At 34.0% G+C, this 18096-nt stretch overlaps 1 non-coding gene across 1 annotated transcript; it reads right to left on the bottom strand.

The window, feature by feature from the left end:
• Window positions 1-17784: 17784 nt before the first annotated feature.
• LOC114581298 lies at window positions 17785-17891 on the bottom strand. Its single transcript, XR_003703159.1, has one exon. It is a non-coding gene; the product is annotated as a small nucleolar RNA R71 (small nucleolar RNA).
• Window positions 17892-18096: the final 205 nt, after the last annotated feature.

Below are 18096 nucleotides of genomic sequence, written 5' to 3'. Positions count from 1 at the left end.
TTAATCAGAAAAATTTTAATGGAAATAACCTGATGGAAAATATTTTTCTACACGTGATTTATTGACAATTTGTTTTCCATCAAAAAGAGAAAATCTCTACTTCATCATAAATCACCCATTTTTTGACAAAACAATCTGGAAAAATTTGAGAAATTTCTTATAGTATATATCGAATTAATAATCAATGAGGATAAACTAGGGTTTATCCGGTGAAGGTCCTATTAAATTAGACTGCACTATTTAGATTATATTCTATGATTATTATGTTAGATTTGATATTGAATTTACTCCTTAATTTATGTGAAAAATTAGGCAATATTTATTCATAGTTGTACAATATGATCAATTCAAATTTTAAAAATTCACATTTTGCCAATTTTTGGTAAATTTAGCGGTGGGGTTTATCAAAATACTTTATGGTTATGTATGATTACAGATCAAATAGTACAACTAGTTATGATTCAAATTTAATTTATTTGGTTTTATTAAACAATTGAATTAATTTATGGATTAATATATTGCATGCTATGAATTGGATCATACAACATGATTAAATAGATAACTCAAGTATTCAATTAAACATATTTATATGTATATAGTTATATGTCTATTTTTACATAAAAAATAATATTGTTTAAAATACTAACTTTATATAGTCTAAAAATATTTGAGATGAAAAACTCCAAGCTATTCATATCTTTAACGTGTTCATATGAGATATGATTATGGTAGATTAATTATCATTAAAAAATAACTATTTTATTTATAATTATAATTAACCTATCATAATTATTGGTTAATCTTAAGTCTAAGGTTAATATCATTAGAATGTTATATATATATATATATATATATATATATGCCAATCTATGTCAAAAGAGAAGGCATGAGCTTTCTCATAGGTTAATATGAGGATTACTTCATACATGCAAATGTCATGGTTTTTCCTAAATGCTATGGAAATTGCTATGGGGAAAGGTATCACGTGGATGCTCCATGTAAAGAAATATAAAGCTTAACATATAAAGATCAAGTAATGACTTGTCACCATGAAGAGAGTCAGCAGATATCTTTTTCACCCCTATAAGCTCGACAGAGATCTAGGGATGTATATGCTCTGAATCACATTACAAATAAGATTTTTATTAGGAAAGACATACAATTTATATTCAACAATCCAAAATAATTTGTTCAAATATTATATTCATTAATTTTACTATTCTTATTGTTGCGAATCTATTTTAATGGATTATGATTTTGATGATAGTAAACACTCTTATTCCTTTACGACTGCTTTGCCTACTAACATTTCAGGTCCACAAGATTAGACGGCAATTGGAACCAGCTCAAGATTGGGTAGACTATGACTGAGTCACTTTGTATACTTTTCCCTTTCTTGAGTCTATTGTAAAAGGTGTGGATCCTAATACTAAGTAACCTTGCACACACACACCTTCGGAGAATTTCTGACCATTTCTTAGAGTTTACTATTTTTGGTAACATCATCCAGGACGATATTTATATCATCCTGGATGATCGGTTCAAAAATAGAAACCCTAATCAGAGCATCATAGTTAAGGCAGCCATCATCAAGCAGATCGGCCTGGATGATATTGTATCGGTCAGGCCGATAGGCTCAAATCAGAAAAAAACAGCCACCAGATCTATTTAGGAATTATTTATTTTAAGACATCGTCCAAGACTCCTGGACGATGCAGCATAATTATGCCTAAACTGATCAGGTGATTAAGGAAAGCAATTAAGGCTGATTGCATGATCACATTGGTCGTGCCGATCGCAAGATCAACCAAGACGATGTCATGGATGATTAACATCGGCCAGCTTCTATTCAGGGCGATGTTTAGGATGATTTTTTTTTTTTTTTTTTGTGAACTAATCATCCAGGACAATATGACCAGAAATTGCCTAATCGTCCCAAACCAACCGGGCTGATTGAGAAAAATTTATGCTGATCGGCAAGGCCGATACCCCTATTAACCTAGACAATAAAGTCGATTTGTATAAAATAAGAGCTATTCAGAAACTCTTCTATTTAAGATCCATTGTTCTACCTTAGAGGAGATCTTTTGCTTCTCCTCCTTGCTGTGGGTGCAAAAGGAGAGTCACGGTATTTAGTGCAATACCTAAAGGGTGCCTCCGGGGAGAAGACATAGGTCGAGTTGATTGAACCACTATAAATTTCTATGTCCTTTTACTACGACTTTTCACATTTATTTGTTTGCACCTTGTTTTTTATTGTGGTGATTTTGTTTTGATTTCTATGATTGTATTTTGATTGAAATAATTTTTAAAATACCAATTCACCCCCCTCTTGGTTAGCCTTGGGCTAGTTCATAAAGGCTTAACATCCATATCGAACTTTGAAGTGGTATCAGAACGGGATTCATAAAAACAAAGTTTGAAACTTTTTGAATTTTGATCCATGGCTAATTTTAGTAATTGTAATACTGTGGAAGGGTATTCCATTACTTGACCACTTTTGTTTGATAATACTCCTTTTGATTTTTGGAAAACTCGCATGTCTACTTTTTTATAATCAATTGACTATCGCATGTGGATGTTTATTAAGGATGGCTATACACCTTTGACTGGTAAACTTAATGGAGTTAATGTTCCTCATCCTTTTACTGAATGTACTCATGATGATAGGAATTTAGCACAACTTAATGCAATATGTTTGAACTGTTTTTTCTATGTTTTAAAATATAAAGATTACATGCATATTTCAACTTGCACTACTAGTAAAGAGATTTGGGATAAATTGTGTATTACTTATGAAGGATCTAAAGAAGCTAAGCAATCTCGATTAAATATTTTATTGCATAATTATGAACTTTTTCATATGAAACCATCTGAATCAATTTTTGAAATGTATACAAGATTTACTCAAATAGAAACTTCTTTGTATGCCTTAGGAAGAGAACTCACTAACTATGAAAAGGTGAATAAAATTTTAAGATGCTTGCCTTCGTCTTTTGATGCTAAAATCACTACAATTACTAAATCTAAAGATTTGAATACTTATTCAATTGATGACTTACTTGGCTCACTCATTGCTTATGAGCAAGGGGTGAATCAAAGAAATCTTGATGCAGGTGAGAAAAAGAAAGAGAGAACTGCGGCACTGAAGGCCAATAACACAGACACTAAATCTTCTGGGTCTGAAAGTGATGATGTTGCCTTAATCACAAGGCAATTTAAAAGCTTTTTAAGGAAGAAGAAAAAGAACCATCTTCTTTTTGAGGAAAAATGCAACCAAAGCATTAAAAAATAAAAAACAAGAAAGTTATTATAAACTAAGTAAAATCCTCTAGGAAATTGAATTCATCCTTCAAAATGTATAAGAATGAAGGAGGAATGTCAATACTAGAAAGATCATGCCAAATAAAACTTTTTCTCAAAGCAAAAATAGTGCAACAATCCGCTAATTTGTTACCACTTCTAGTAGTAAAACTAAAAGAAATTTGATGTAACTCACTTACAAAGGATAGGTCGTCATCCAGAAAGCCTTTCTTCTTGAATCTTATCAAAGCTTGTTGAAGACTTTTAATGATATTGAAGTTATCCCCTTCAATGATGACTCCTTGAGCTTCAACCATCCAATCTTGTAAATAATTTTTTAGCATATGAATTGCTAGAAGTTCTAAATGGCCAATATCCCAATGAACATGTTGAGTACCAAAAGCTAGTAACAATCTCCCCTTATCATCTCTACAAACTCCGGCCGTACCAGCTAAATAGTTGCCACACATGGCAGCATCCACGTTGATTTTTATCCATCCGGGAGGAGGGGGACGCCAAGTAGGAAACAGCTTTTGCTGGTTGACATCCCAGTTTTTCGAACAGATAATGATAGAAGGTACTATAACAGCCATAGAAAGAGAATTCACTGCAATTGAAAAATCTGTTTCTTCTCTTCCTTCATGAGTTAACAAATTCCTGCTTTTCCAAGTCAAAAAAAAACATTGCAATAAATGTTTACAAGGACTGGATTCCTTTTATAGAGTAGCTGCAATTTCTTTAAGCAATCTTCAAAACTAACAGGTTGAGGAAGAATATATCCCCATTTAGAAAGCCACCAAAAAACCTTCTTCAGTTTATTGCATCCTGCTGTTAGAGATCCGAGTTTACCTCAACATTGCATCCTCTCGGGCATACTGAATTCTGAGAAAGTTTTCTATGACAAAGGAAAGAATTGGTAGGAATAACTGCATTAAAAATCCTCCACCAAAATAATTCAACCTTTGGTCTTAACTTGACATTTCTCATCCACTTCCATAATTTGCAATCTTCATCATTTCTCTGAATAGCCTCTTGTGAAATTGCTGCAATGGATCTACCTGTATGCTTCCATTTGATTTTAATTTGATCAACTCCTTGTTCCGGATAGATAGGGACATCAGTAATCATATTCACCAGATCTTCATTAAAATACATCATGAGATGCTCCAAAATCCATTTACCATTGGACATGAAGAAGTTAAGACTTTGATTTGTCACTTCCTTATTACTAACAAATGTTGTCCATTTCGAAAAACTTTTGTCCTGCAGCCAAGTGTCATTCATCCAATCAATAGCTTTTCCATTACAAATTTTCCATCTTACTATATTAGTAAGAAATATTGCTCCATTACACAAGATCCTCCAAGTTGAAGAACTTCCCTTCTTCTTATGCTTCTCCCATAAATTCTCTCCATATTTAGCTCTAAGAATTCAATTGAGTAAGGAATCTTGCTTAGTGTAGAATTCTAAAGCAAATTTGGCCCTTAGATGACCAACTTTACTAGCAGCCGAAAACAATCCTCTACCACCCTTTTTTTAGGAAGACAAAGTTACTTCCAAGAAACATAATGAAGTCCTCCAATTCTATTCTTCTTTCTCCACAAAAAAGATCTACAAATTCTATTAAAATCTTTTAAGATTCCCAAAGGCACCAAAGAGAAAGTTGAAATAAAATAGGAATAGATAAAAATGCAGACTTGATCAACACCATTTTGCCTTCCAAAGAAATAAATTGTTTACCCCAAATGTTCAATCTATTTGAAGCAGCATCCATTAAATGATTAAAGTCTGATTTCACCTTACTTTGAAATGATTATTTAATCCAATTTGAACTTCTTCTAGCATTAGCAAAAGTATGAAAAAAAGCAGAATTTGCATCTCCTTCCTCCATCCACCTTACTTTAGCTCTTTGTCTCCACCAAACATTAAGCCTTGCCAAAGTACAATTCAGTTCGTTGATTTTGGATCTAAGGGTTATCAGTTTAGACATCTCAAGTAACCCATTAGCTTCTTCTAATTGAAGATTAAAGATTTCTGATTTCAAAGTGTCTCTAAGATTATTCAAGCTTTTGAATTTAGACTTGCTCCAATAAAAAAGAGACTTCAAAGTTCTTTTGAACTTCATGTCTAATGTAAATGTAGGATGACCTAATCCAACCTTGTTCCAAGATTTTTCCACTAAAGCAGTCGCTCCATGATAAGAAGCCCAAACATCTTCAAAACGAATGTCCTTATGAGTAACAATGATTGACTTGAAAATCTCCAAAATGATAGGACAGTGGTCGGAAGCAACATGAGAGAAGTGTTTCACCAATGCCAATTTTCTGGAATTCATAGCATAAGAATTCAAAAGACATCTATCAAGTCTTTCAAGAATGCGTCCACCTCCAGATTTATTGTTACATCATGTAAATTTGGGTCCAACAAACCCAACTTCATGGAAGTCATTATTGTTCATAAACTCCTTCATGTCTCTAGCTCCTTGTGAGAAAGTAAATTTCTTACCTCCTCTCTTATCCTCTTGAGACAAAATGCAATTGAAATCTCCCCCAATGACTACAGGTATATCGCTAGTGTTTAATTTTTCCAACTTTCCCCACAATGATTTTCTGTCCACCGAATTCCTGCTTCCATAAACAGTAGAGACCAACCATCAATTCCTGTTTAGTACCTTCAGATTTCCAGTCACAACTTGAGATGACACCTCCAAAACATTAAAAGAAGCTACATCCTTCCTCCACAGGATTAAGATTCCTCCCGAAAGACCCTCTGAAGGAGCCAGAAAAATCCCAATTATCACCTAAGTAATGTAAAATATGTACATTCTCCATGGAACTAATCTTTGTTTCCACTAAACCCACAAAAAAAACATTGTTGTCTTTAACAAATTCCTTAAGATAAAGAGCCGTCTCTCGCTTCTTGGCTCCTCTACAATTCTAAAAAGCTAGAGAAGTCATTATTTAACTAAGGGGGAAGGACCCCCACCTTTTTTGGCTTTGCCTGCTTCCATCTTCCTATTATGATTAATAATGTTACCAGAACCCAAAGATCTCAATTCTTTCAACAGTTTAACTTTTTTGCCCGAAGACAATTCAGTGTCTCTCACTTCCCTGTTAATCACATTGATGTTATTAGGCTTTTGATTAATCAGAATATTATCCATCTCCACAATTTCCCCATCTTCCACATTAATATCCTCTGAGACTCTAGCAGATTCAATCAGATTTTGATCTTCCGGTTCTGATAAAATAGCAAATATGTTAAAACTGTTGATAAGAGTTTTAGGAGACACCACCTGAGATAACACAGATGGATTGACACCCAAATCTTCTTTATTCAAATTATCTACAAGTTGTTCCAAAACCTTCTCCCTAATCAGATCACTTTCCAAATTAGGGAAAATTTCCAATTACTTTAACTATGCATCCTTATCTGCCTCCTTGTTGATCTGTTTAGGAACATAAACTTTTTTATTAGTCAATTTCAGCTTCTGGACAGCCACAAACCTTCTCTTCTTTCTCTTAAAATTAACTTGCAACCATGGTCAATACTCTTCTGCTGATTGCTTAACTTCTTTAGATGCCAAATCATTCTTAGAACTCTTTGATGCTACAGCTTCCTTGTTGTTCTTCAAATTATTGTTTACAGCTTCTATGCAACCTGAAACAGTATGCCCCATCTTTCCAAATTCATAGCACAATTTTTCAATGCCTTCATATTCAAGTTTTTGATAGAATCTCCCAGATAAGCCCTCTACCCAAACTCCCAAGGGTAGTTTTTCATATAAAGGAATACGAACGCAAATTCTAGCAAATTCGCGCCTTCCCCATTGAAAAGAATTTCCATCCAGTAAGTAAGGCTTACCAATTACCGAAGCAATCCTGCAAATATTAATATCATCCCAACTGTGCAGTGATAAATTAGGTAATCTAACCCAAATAGGTGCTAAAATACCACTTAAGGAGGGTGGGGAAAAAGAAGTGGACCATTTATCCAATCCCACCACATGGCCTCTAACAAACCATGGTCCTCCTAATAAAACTTCTTCCATGGATCCAGGATTTTCAAAAGAACATAGCACCCAACCAGTGCCTAAACAGTGATGTGGAAATTTCCAAATTTGCTCCATTGCCTCCTCAAGTCATTGCATACAGTTGAGAAAAAAAACTTTTCCCCAAAAACCTTAACCACCAATGCATTTCTCAGTTTCAATGTATTATTAACTTCATTCTCAGAATGTAACCTGACCGAATTACCATCATTAGAAAGAAATGATCCAATATCCAGATTATCCACTCTAATATTTTGTTTTCTCTTCCATGCTGAGGAACCTTCAGTATTTCCTTCCGATGGGATGTTGAGAACTTCTGCAAAATTCTTCTTGTTTTCAGTAATGTTCGAAACCAGAGGGGGAAATCCAACAATCACATTGTCATCATGAGACATAATATCTTCTGGACCCGACTTTCTCCCAGAATTGAAAACAATAGGAGATGACGGAAGGGAAAAAGACTTAAATCCCTCATTAAAATTTATCTTCCCCACAGACGAGGAGGCACCCAAATTAAGAATTTTAGAATCTTCTTTGCAGCACGTAGAAGAAACAGACTTTCTTGGACTCAAAAAATCATCAACATTCAAAGTTTCTTTTCCTTTCCCCAAAGAAATTGGTTTAACAACTTTGTTCAATAAATCACCTTCCCTTATTATTAATGGTCTCTGTTTTGGAATGCTATTGAACGCTGAAGCAGAAATCTGACTTCCCTTGACAACTTCTGAAGAAGACCGTATCGGAGCATTAAAACCCCTTCTGATATTCGCCCAGGCCTTAAAAGGAGCCGATCTTCTTCCATCCATTGCAGTCCTCCCGCTCCTCCGGCGATACGGCTACAAAATAGCCAAACAAACCAGCCGCGATTTTGTCGGGAAAGCAAAAATTTGAAAAAGATCACCGGAAACTAAGACTTTCTCTCACTAAACTTTCTCTCTCTAGAATAGCCACATTGCAGTAGGAGATGTGTCGCCGCAAAAGAACTATCAAAAGTGAAAAAAATGTAAGGGAAACAAAAATTTTAAAATATTCTAATGATGTGATTTATTTTGAATGCAAAAAGCCAGAACATGTTAAAGCTGATCGCCCTACACTTAAGTCTCACCCAAGCAAGAAAAAGGGTGCAGAGAAACCCAAGTTCAAAAAGGACAAGAAGAGATTCCAGAAGATGTTTTGGGCAGATTCTACATCAGACTTCTCTAAGACTGAACCTGAAGAGGAGATAACAAACTTATGCTTAATGGCAGATGATTATCTTGGTCATGGAGACCAAGAAGAGGTATGTGAACTAACTTATGAGAAACTACTTGAAGTTTCAAAACAAATTCATACATCATATAGGAAACTTAAGAAAACACATGCCAACTTGAAATTAGAATTTTTAAATTTACAAAAAAACATGAAATCCTTCTTAAAGACCATTCTACAATTGATAATAATCACATGTCTTTACTTGATGAATTTGATGCATTAAACAAAAAGTATGCTGAATTATCTTATGCACATGATTCCTTAAAATCATCTCATGCTGAGTTAGAAAAGGAGTTTAAAAAGTTAGAAAATCAAAAACTTTTAAAAATAAAAAACCATCATTGCATGCATCACATAAAAAGAAGCATCACCACATGAGTAGATTAGTGCATCTTTTTCTTGGAGTTAGATGTTTTTCATATGGCATGCTAGGACATATAGCACACACTTGCACTATTCAACATAGTTCACATTGGGTTTGGAGACCCAAGTTACATGATTCACAGCATGCATTGCATTCTACTTTCCATAAGAAAGAACCCAAACATGTTTGAGTTCCAAAATTTGACATTTGATAATTTTGTAGGCAAGCTCTCACAAAAGGCCTCGTGAGAGCATGTGGTACCTAGACAGCTAATGCTCTCGACATATGACTGACGATGCCAATTTTGTTGGAAACTAGGATAGGAAGCAAGGTTACTCTTGGAGATAACACCACCATGGAGGTGGTAAGCTCAGGTATAATTTTGGAAATTCCAAGAACCTTTTGATTGAAAATATTTTGCTTGTAGATGGACTGAAACACATCTTGCTCAGCATAAGTCAGCATTGCGATAAGGGTTTCATCATAAAATTTTTAGTAAATTCATGCATTATTAGCTTAAACAATAACAATGTTTTACAAGGAAAGCAGATCAACAATATTTATATGCTTAATTTAAATAATATTGAATGTGCTACTTCATTTTGCTTAAAAATAACTGTTGATGATTCATGGTTGTGACACAGGAGATTAAGTTATGCCAGTATGAAAACTCTTAGGAAAGTGACCTAGAAAGACCTAGTTAGAGGTATCCCCAAGTTTAAGTTTTCAAAAGACTACCTTTGTGATGTCTGCCAATTAGGAAAGCAAGTCCACTCTACTTTTCACTCAATTAAGGATATTAGTACCTCAGACCTTTAGAAGTCCTTCACATGAATTTGTTTGGACCCATTAGCTCTGCCAGCTTAGGAGGGAATATTTATGGTTTTTTTATTGTCAATGACTACTCGAGGTTAACTTGGATTAGATTTCTGCCAAATAAGAATGAGTCTTTTGATGATTTTAGATCCTTCTTCACTTGGTTTCAGAAAAAGCTAGATTGTGAGATTTTGACCATCCATAGTGACCATGGGGGAGAGTTTGAAAATGAAAGATTTGGAGGCTTTTATGAGGATAAGGGGATTAGCCACAACTGCTCATCTCCTAGGGACCCCTCAACAGAACAGGGTAGCTGAAAGGAAGAATAGGATCTTAGTAGAAGCCACTAGAGCCATGCTTTCTGATTATATACTTCCAAAATACTTTTGGGTTGAAGTAGTTAACATAACTTTTTATGTGTTGAATAGGGTGAATGTTAGAGTCAAACTGGATAAGACATCTTATGAGATTCTTAAGGGTAGGATACCTAATGTTTCCCAACTCCATATCTTTGGTTGTAAGGTTTTCATCCACAATAATGGGAAGTCTCACTTAGGAAAATTTAACCCAAAATCTGATGAAAAAGTCTTCTTAGGATATTCCAGTATTGGGAAGTCTTTTAGGGTGTTTAATAAGAGGATATTGGTGGTGGAGGAGACTACTCATGTAGTGTTTGATGAATTTGATCCTAGGAAGCCTAGAGTTGAGGATGATGATGACGTTGGAGAGATTAACACTAAAGTAAGAAATTTGGATAAGAGGGTAGAGCACCAAAACACTGAAGGAGTAGGAGAGATTACCCAAAGAGTAAAAAATGAAGATCTGGAGGAAAGGGTTGAACCTACACACAACTTGCCTAGAGATTGGAGATACTCTTCGAGTCACCCAAAAGAATTGATCTTAGGAGACCCTTCTGAAGGTGTTAGGACTAGGCATGGACTTAGGAATGAAGTGAACCACTCTGCCTTTATCTCAATAATTGAACCGACCAACATCAATCAAGCCCTTTCTGATAAGTTTTGGACCTTATCCATGTAAAAGGAGTTGAACCAATTTGTTAGGAATGGTGTTTGAGAGCTTATAGAAAGACCAAAGGGATAAAGTGCAGTTGGAACCAAATGGGTCTTTAAGAATAAGACGAATGATTCTGGTGTGGTGGTTAGGAATAAGGCAAGATTAGTGGCTAAGGGGTACAACCAAATAGAAGGGATAGATTTTGAAAAAACCTTTGGCCCTGTAGCTAGATTGGAAGCCATTAGAGTGCTACTAGCCTTTGCCTGTTATAAGAGATTTAAGCTTTTCCAAATGAACGTTAAGAGTGCCTTTTTAAATGGGGTAATAAAAGAGGATGTATTTATAGAATAACCCTCAGGTTTTGAAAGTTCTCAATTTTTAAATCATATTTTCAAATTAAAAAAGGCCTTATGTAGATTAAAATAGACACCCAGAGCTTGGTATGAGAGGCTTAGCACATTTTTACTAGAGAGGGAGTTTGATAAGGGGAGCGTAGATATCACCCTTTTTCTGAGGAAAGTAGGAGATGATTTACTCATTATTCAGATCTATGTTGATGATATACTTTTTAGTTCTTTTGATAAGAGGCTATGTGATGTTTTTTCTAAAATAATGAGTAGAGAGTTTGAGATGAGTATGATGGGAGAGTTATCTTACTTTTTGGGGTTTAGCATAATATAATTAGATAATGAAACCTTTCTAAATCAAACTAAATACATAAAGGACATCTTAAAGAAGTATGAAATGGATAAAGCCAAGCCAATTAATACTCTGATGACCTCTAGTGTTTAGTTGGATAAGGACCCAAATGGAAAGTCTGTTGATCAAAAGAAGTACAGAGGGATGCTTGAATCTTTACTATACCTGACTGCTATTGACCTGATATAATATTTAGTGTTTATCTCTGTGTAAGATTTCAAGCAGATCTTAAGGAATCCCACCTAACTGTAGTTAAGAAAATTCTTAGATACCTTTTAGGGACACAAAACTTAAGAATCTGGTACCCTAGGCACAACACTTCTTTTAAGAGTATTGAATATTCTGATTCTAATTTTGCAGCATGTAAGATGGATAGAAAAAGCACTTCTTAAACTTGTCAATTCATAGGATAGTCTCTAGTCTCCTAGTCTAGTAGAAAGTAAAACTCTGTTGAACTTTCCACTGCTGAAGTTGAGTACATTACTTTAGGAAGTTGTGTGGCCCAAGTCCTTTGGTTGAAACAGCAGGTATTGAATTTAGGATTACCTGTAGGCACAATCTCAATTCTTTGTGACAACACTAGTGCCATCTGTATTTCTAAAAATACTATCCAACATTCAAGGACTAAGCACATTGACATAAGGCATCACTTTATTAGAGATCATGTGACCAAGGGAGACATTGAGTTACACCATGTGGCAAATGAGAATCAACTAGCCGATATTTTTACTAAACCACTAGCCTTCAATACTTTCAGCACTTTAAGGACCAGATTGGGTGTGATTGACATTAATGCATGAACTTAATTTCTACTATTTTCTGATCTGTCATCTACTATTTATTTTTACTTATGTTGCTTTATTTTTGTAGCTTTTTTCTTTGTTTATTTTTGTAGCTGATTTTATTTTTAGTGGTTTATTTTTTATGCTTTAAGTTATTTTTCTAATTATTGTTGAATTGATATTGTATGCCTTGTTTTTGTTTTTAAAAATTTGTAGTCAAAGTTTTACATCTCATAATCTGTTAAAGGGTAAAAATACCATTGATTGTGTCTCTTTCTCTAACCTATTTTAGTGGTGTAATTTTCTTTTCTAAATAAAAGTCTATCTCAAATTAACAACTGGATTTTGCAATTGAGATCTTTTCTACCTTGCTACAATAATCAAGCTTATATTTATAATGATAAAAGTCTTTATGTTACTTCAAGATTTTTTTTATCCTATCATTGTATTTCTCATATGATTTTTATTTTGATTTGTGGTATGTTCTTCCCTATATTAGAGAGTGAGTTTTTCTTCTCTAATATCTAGAAGATATACTCACAACTAAGAATATTTAAGAGCTTTTGAAAGAGAATATAGTTTACCAAAAAAAGAGGCCAATGATGTCAAAAACAAAAGATGCGTAATGACGCCAAAATTGAAAAATATACATAAAGTGTATCAAAAAAAATACACAAAGTGCATCATTCAATGGACAAGAGGCATAAAATGAGCCCATCAAAAGAAAGCTCTCCTATCTTTTCCAAACTTTTAAATCTTAGAAGAATTCATGTATCACTTGAAATTTTTAAAGGCTTGATTTCAAATTTTGCGATTGTGACAAATTACTTTGATACATTATTTTATAAGATATTTTTCTGAAACCAAGTATTGAACTGATCTCTTTTTCTTATCCAATTGGTTTTTCTGAGTTAGGTCTTTTGATTTCAAAAGAATGTTTTGCCCTGAAAGGAGTCCGAGCTAAGAGTTAACATGATCAGATACTTTACTACTTTTTTAGATTTTTTTTACATTGTTAACTCATTGACTTATAAATTTTTAAAACCAATCACATGGAGACTATGTCATACTCATGCCTTGATAACAAAAAATAAAACAAAAATCCTTATTTTTTTGTTGTTGTAGTTTGTTTCTATTTTTCTGTTGTTTAGTTTTCTATCTTGTTTCTGTTCTACTTTCCTCCTCCTTTTTGTGATGTCAAAAGGGGGAGTAGTTGTTTTAGTTTATCCCAATTTATTCTAGTTTGTTAAGTTATGTTGATTAGTTAAACTATTTTTTGTTTCCTTACTCATTTAAAAACTATTTTAAACTGTTTCAATTAAAATGTATGTTTCCCATCATAAAAAAGAGGGAGATTGTTGCGAATCTATTTTTATGGATTATAATTTTGATGATAGCAAATACTTTTATTTCTCTATAACTGCCTTGCCTACTAACATTTCAGGTCCACAATGTTGCGGGTCTATGGTTTATGATTTTGGTGATAACAAACATTCTTATTTCTCTACGATTGCCTTTTGTACTAAAATTTCAAGTCCACACGATCAAACTGTAATTTGGAACCAGCTCAAGATTGGGTAGACTAGGTCTGAGTCAGTTTGTACCATTTTTCCTTTCTTGAGCCTATTATATTTGGTGTGGCTCCTGATGCTTTGTAACTTGAAATATTTATGACTGTTCCCTAGAGTTTACTATTATTGGTAACATCATCCGGGACGATTTTATATCGGCCTGGACGATCAATTCAAAAATAGAAACCCTAATTAGGGAATCCTCATTAAAGCAGCCGTCATTATGCAAAACACATCGTCCTGGACGATTTTGTTTCGGCCAGGACGATAGGCTCAAAACAGAAAGAATTTGCTGCCATATCTATTTAGTAATAACCTATTTTTGGACATCGTCTAGGTGGATCCTCCAGGACTAAAATATCGTCCAGGATGATCCAGGTCAATTTTTCCAAAATTTCTATGGAATTTAAGGAAAGAAATTATGACTTGATTTCACGATCAAATCGGCCTGGAAGATCGCCAGATCGTCCTGGCCGATATGCTGGACGATTGGTCATCAAATAGCTATTTTTCAGGGCGATGTCGAGGATAATATTCCATAATTTGTACTGATTATCCAGGACGATATATTATCATCCTGGACGACATGAACAAACTTCTTCTGTTCATCTCAAATCATCCCGGCTGATTGGGCTTAAATTGTACTGATCATACAGGACGATATGCCTATCATCATGGACGATAATGTCGACAACTTTCATTAATGAGCTCATTTTGAGAGCTTCTATTTAAGCTTTGTCAAGGCACTTTTGTAAGTGTCTTTGGCAGCCATTATAGCTTCATTCTTTTGGGGGAAACTTGAAGAGAGAGCTTGAAAGGGAGAGAAGAAAGGGTGGAGTTTGCTAGAGGGAGAAGATCCTATGAGGGGGGACTCAAGGGAGTGTGGAGGGGGTTCCACACGGTTGCTCCGGCAAGCTCGCACCTGAATACCATCGCCGGAGCTCGCACCTGAATACCATCGGATTCAAGGCTTGTCTCGAGTGAAGTTCACCAAAGACGAAGATCTCTTTGGTGTCAATGGACCCGGCGACACCGTCGCACTGGGGAAGGTGGAAGTGATTTTGTAAGGGCTTCTCCGCTTAGCTGTGGGGGCTAAAGGAGAGACACTGGTTTTAGTGCAATACTTAGAGGGTGCCTCCAAGGAGTGGACGTAGGTCAAGGTTTGACTGAACCACTATAAATCTGGTGTGTTCTTTCTTATTATTTCTTCCGCATTATTTTCTTCCACACTTGATTTCTGTGGTGATTTTGGTTTGAGTTTTATCTTTAATTTTAAAGTTATCCAATTCACCTCTCTCTTTCTTAGCCTTGGGTCAGTTTATAAGGGCTTAACATCCCTAACAAACTTTTAAGTGGTATCATAGCACTTTTTAGTGTCATCGGAGCACTTTCAAGTGGTATCAGAGCCAGTATTCATAAAATAAGTTTTTAAAAGCTTTTAAATTTTTGATCCATGTCTAACTTTTATAATCGTAATATTGCGGAAGGATATTTAATCACCAGACCATCTTTATTTGAAAATATTACTTTTGATTTTTGGAAAACTCGCATGACTACTTTCTTGCAATCGATTGATTTTTGCAAGTGGCATATGATTTTAACTTAGTATTCATCACCGTCACGTATTATTAATGGAGTTAAAACTGATATACCTTTTAATCAATGGAATAAAGAAGAACAAGTAAATGCTTAATTGAATGCAAAATCTTTATTACTTTTTTGTGCTTTAAATTCTGAAGATTTTATGTTAGTATTCACGTGCACTACTGGTAAGGAAGTTTGGGATAAACTACACACCATATACGAAGGCACTAGTGAAATCAAGCAATCCAAGTTGAATATGTTAATGCATAATTTTGAACTATTTTTCATAAAACCTTTTTAAACGATCTTAGACATGTATACCAGGTTCATTCAAATTGTAACATCATTGCATGCCTTAGGAAAAAAAATTTCAAATTTTGAAAAAGTTAACAAAATTCTTAGCTGTTTACTTGAAAAATTTGATGCCAAAGTTGTTGCTATTTGTGAATCAAAAGATTTGAATGATTACTCTATTGATAATTTGATTGGCTCACTCATTGCCTATGAGCAAAGTTTGGGTCAAAGACTTTTGGATGCAAGTGAAACGATTGTTCTAAAAGCTGAAGATATAGAAAGAGATAGCTTAGTTGGTGACGAATGCAATGACTTGTCAAGAAAATCACAAAGCTCACCAAAGCATAAGCAAAAGTTGATTAAATATCCTTTGCTTTCGATGTAGGAAGCATGGACATATGAAAAATCAGGCCCTAATTTAAAAATTCTTCCTACGAAAGAAAAGGGCAAGGCGAAGCAAAATTTAAACTAGGGAAATAATGAAAGGCAAAAAATCTCATGGGCAGATCTGGTTTCTGAAGCATCGGACCAGGAGAGAGATAATGGCAAAAAATCTCATCAGCGGAAATGAGTTTTTTGTAACAGCTTCTTCGCCTTGCTTTGGGAGCAAAAGGAGAGTCACAGTGTTTAGTGCAATACTAGGAGGGCCCCTTCAGAGAGTGGACGTAGGTCGAGTTGATCAAACCACTATAAATTTATGTGTCCTTTTACTACTGCTTTTCATATTTATTCTTTTGTACATTGATTTTTATTATGGTGATTTTGGTTGAAGTTATGTGATTGTGTTTTGATCGAAATAATTTTTAAAATACCAATTCACCCCCCCCCCCCCCCCCCCCCCCCCATCTTGGTTAGCCTTGGGTTAGTTCATAAGAGCTTAACATCCCTAATGAACTTTCCCTTATGTAGTGCAAGAACAACCAGGATTATTGTAATTGTATATTTTCATACATAGAAATAGGATGTAAAATATGATAGGTTCTTAAGGAGATGATATAACTATAGGAGGTTAGCATATATCTTTTTCACCCCTACAAGCTCGATAGAGATCTAGGAATGCATATGCCCTAAATTACATTACAAATAAGAATTATATTATGAAAGATATGTAATTCATATTCATCAATCCAAAATAATTTATTTAAATATCGTATTCACTATTTTTTATTCAGTGATTTAATCTCCACAACCAACATTTTTATTTTAATAGGATAATTTTAAAAATAAAATAAATAGTACTAGTTGATTAATGTACAACAAAATTTTTTGTGGTTTTGACACGCTACTCTATCACTTTATTAATTGATTCAACATGTATACTTGTATGTATATTAAGTGAGGTTTGTTATTTTTATATATCAAAGAAAATCTAAGCATTATTTATGAGAGGTATATCTTTAACTATTTTTCTTAAATCAGAAATGCACTGTAAAACCCCCATTAACTTTTTGGTGCCATTGTAGGGGAAGTCTTTCACTTTTTGAAAATGTTAACTATATTATTGAATTAATTGCATAGCTAGACCTACTTATATCTTTTATTTTTCATTGCTAAGATTATGGATTGTATATTTTTAGTTACAAACTTTATAGCCATAGAAAAAAAATTTATCGATTGATCTTGAAATTAAAAGAATCATTTCTTAAATTTGAAAAACAAAAAAGATTTTGAAAATGACTGGACCTATGTTAGACCAAAATCATTATATACCTCTTAAGGACTATACAAACCTTTCAGTAGAAGGAATTCACCATAGCATTAATATACCTATAATCCAACTAATAATTTTTAATAAAAATGTGTCATTATTCAAATGGTTCAAAATTCTCAATTTAGGAGAACTCGTGTAGAAGATCCCAATATATTTAGATAATTTTTTTAGAAATTTGTGTAATATTTAAGTATAATGGTGTCAGTGATCTTGATATTAGACTTACATTGTTTCCCTTTTATGTAAGAGATAAAGCCGAGATATGGTTGAATTCTTTACCCCTAGGCTCTAAAACTACTTGGAATGAGTTGGGTCATAAGTTTCTTGCTACTTTAAAAACTGTCAAACATAGAAATGAAATAACTTCTTTTACACAGTTTGAAGGATAATTCATTCAAGAGAGTTGTGAAAGATTAAAGGAAATGCTTAGAAAATACTTTCATCATGATTTACCTGATTAGTTGATTATTTAAACATTTTATAATGGATTAGTAGGATCGCTTATAGATATAATTGATGCTGCTGTTGGAGGATCATTAATGTCTAAGTCATTTGAGGATAATTGATCTTCATAATCTTGCAATTGTTCTTCCATCTTTGTAGCTACCAATAGTGAACTCTAAGTTTCCAAAAGCATTTTGTAGCCAACTTTTTGA

Source organism: Dendrobium catenatum, unplaced genomic scaffold, assembly GCF_001605985.2.
Source record: "Dendrobium catenatum unplaced genomic scaffold, ASM160598v2 fragScaff_scaffold_146, whole genome shotgun sequence".
NCBI classification, from domain to species: domain Eukaryota; kingdom Viridiplantae; phylum Streptophyta; class Magnoliopsida; order Asparagales; family Orchidaceae; genus Dendrobium; species Dendrobium catenatum.
Note: the sequence above shows the minus strand (reverse complement) of the source record. Positions and strands in the feature narration are given on the sequence as shown.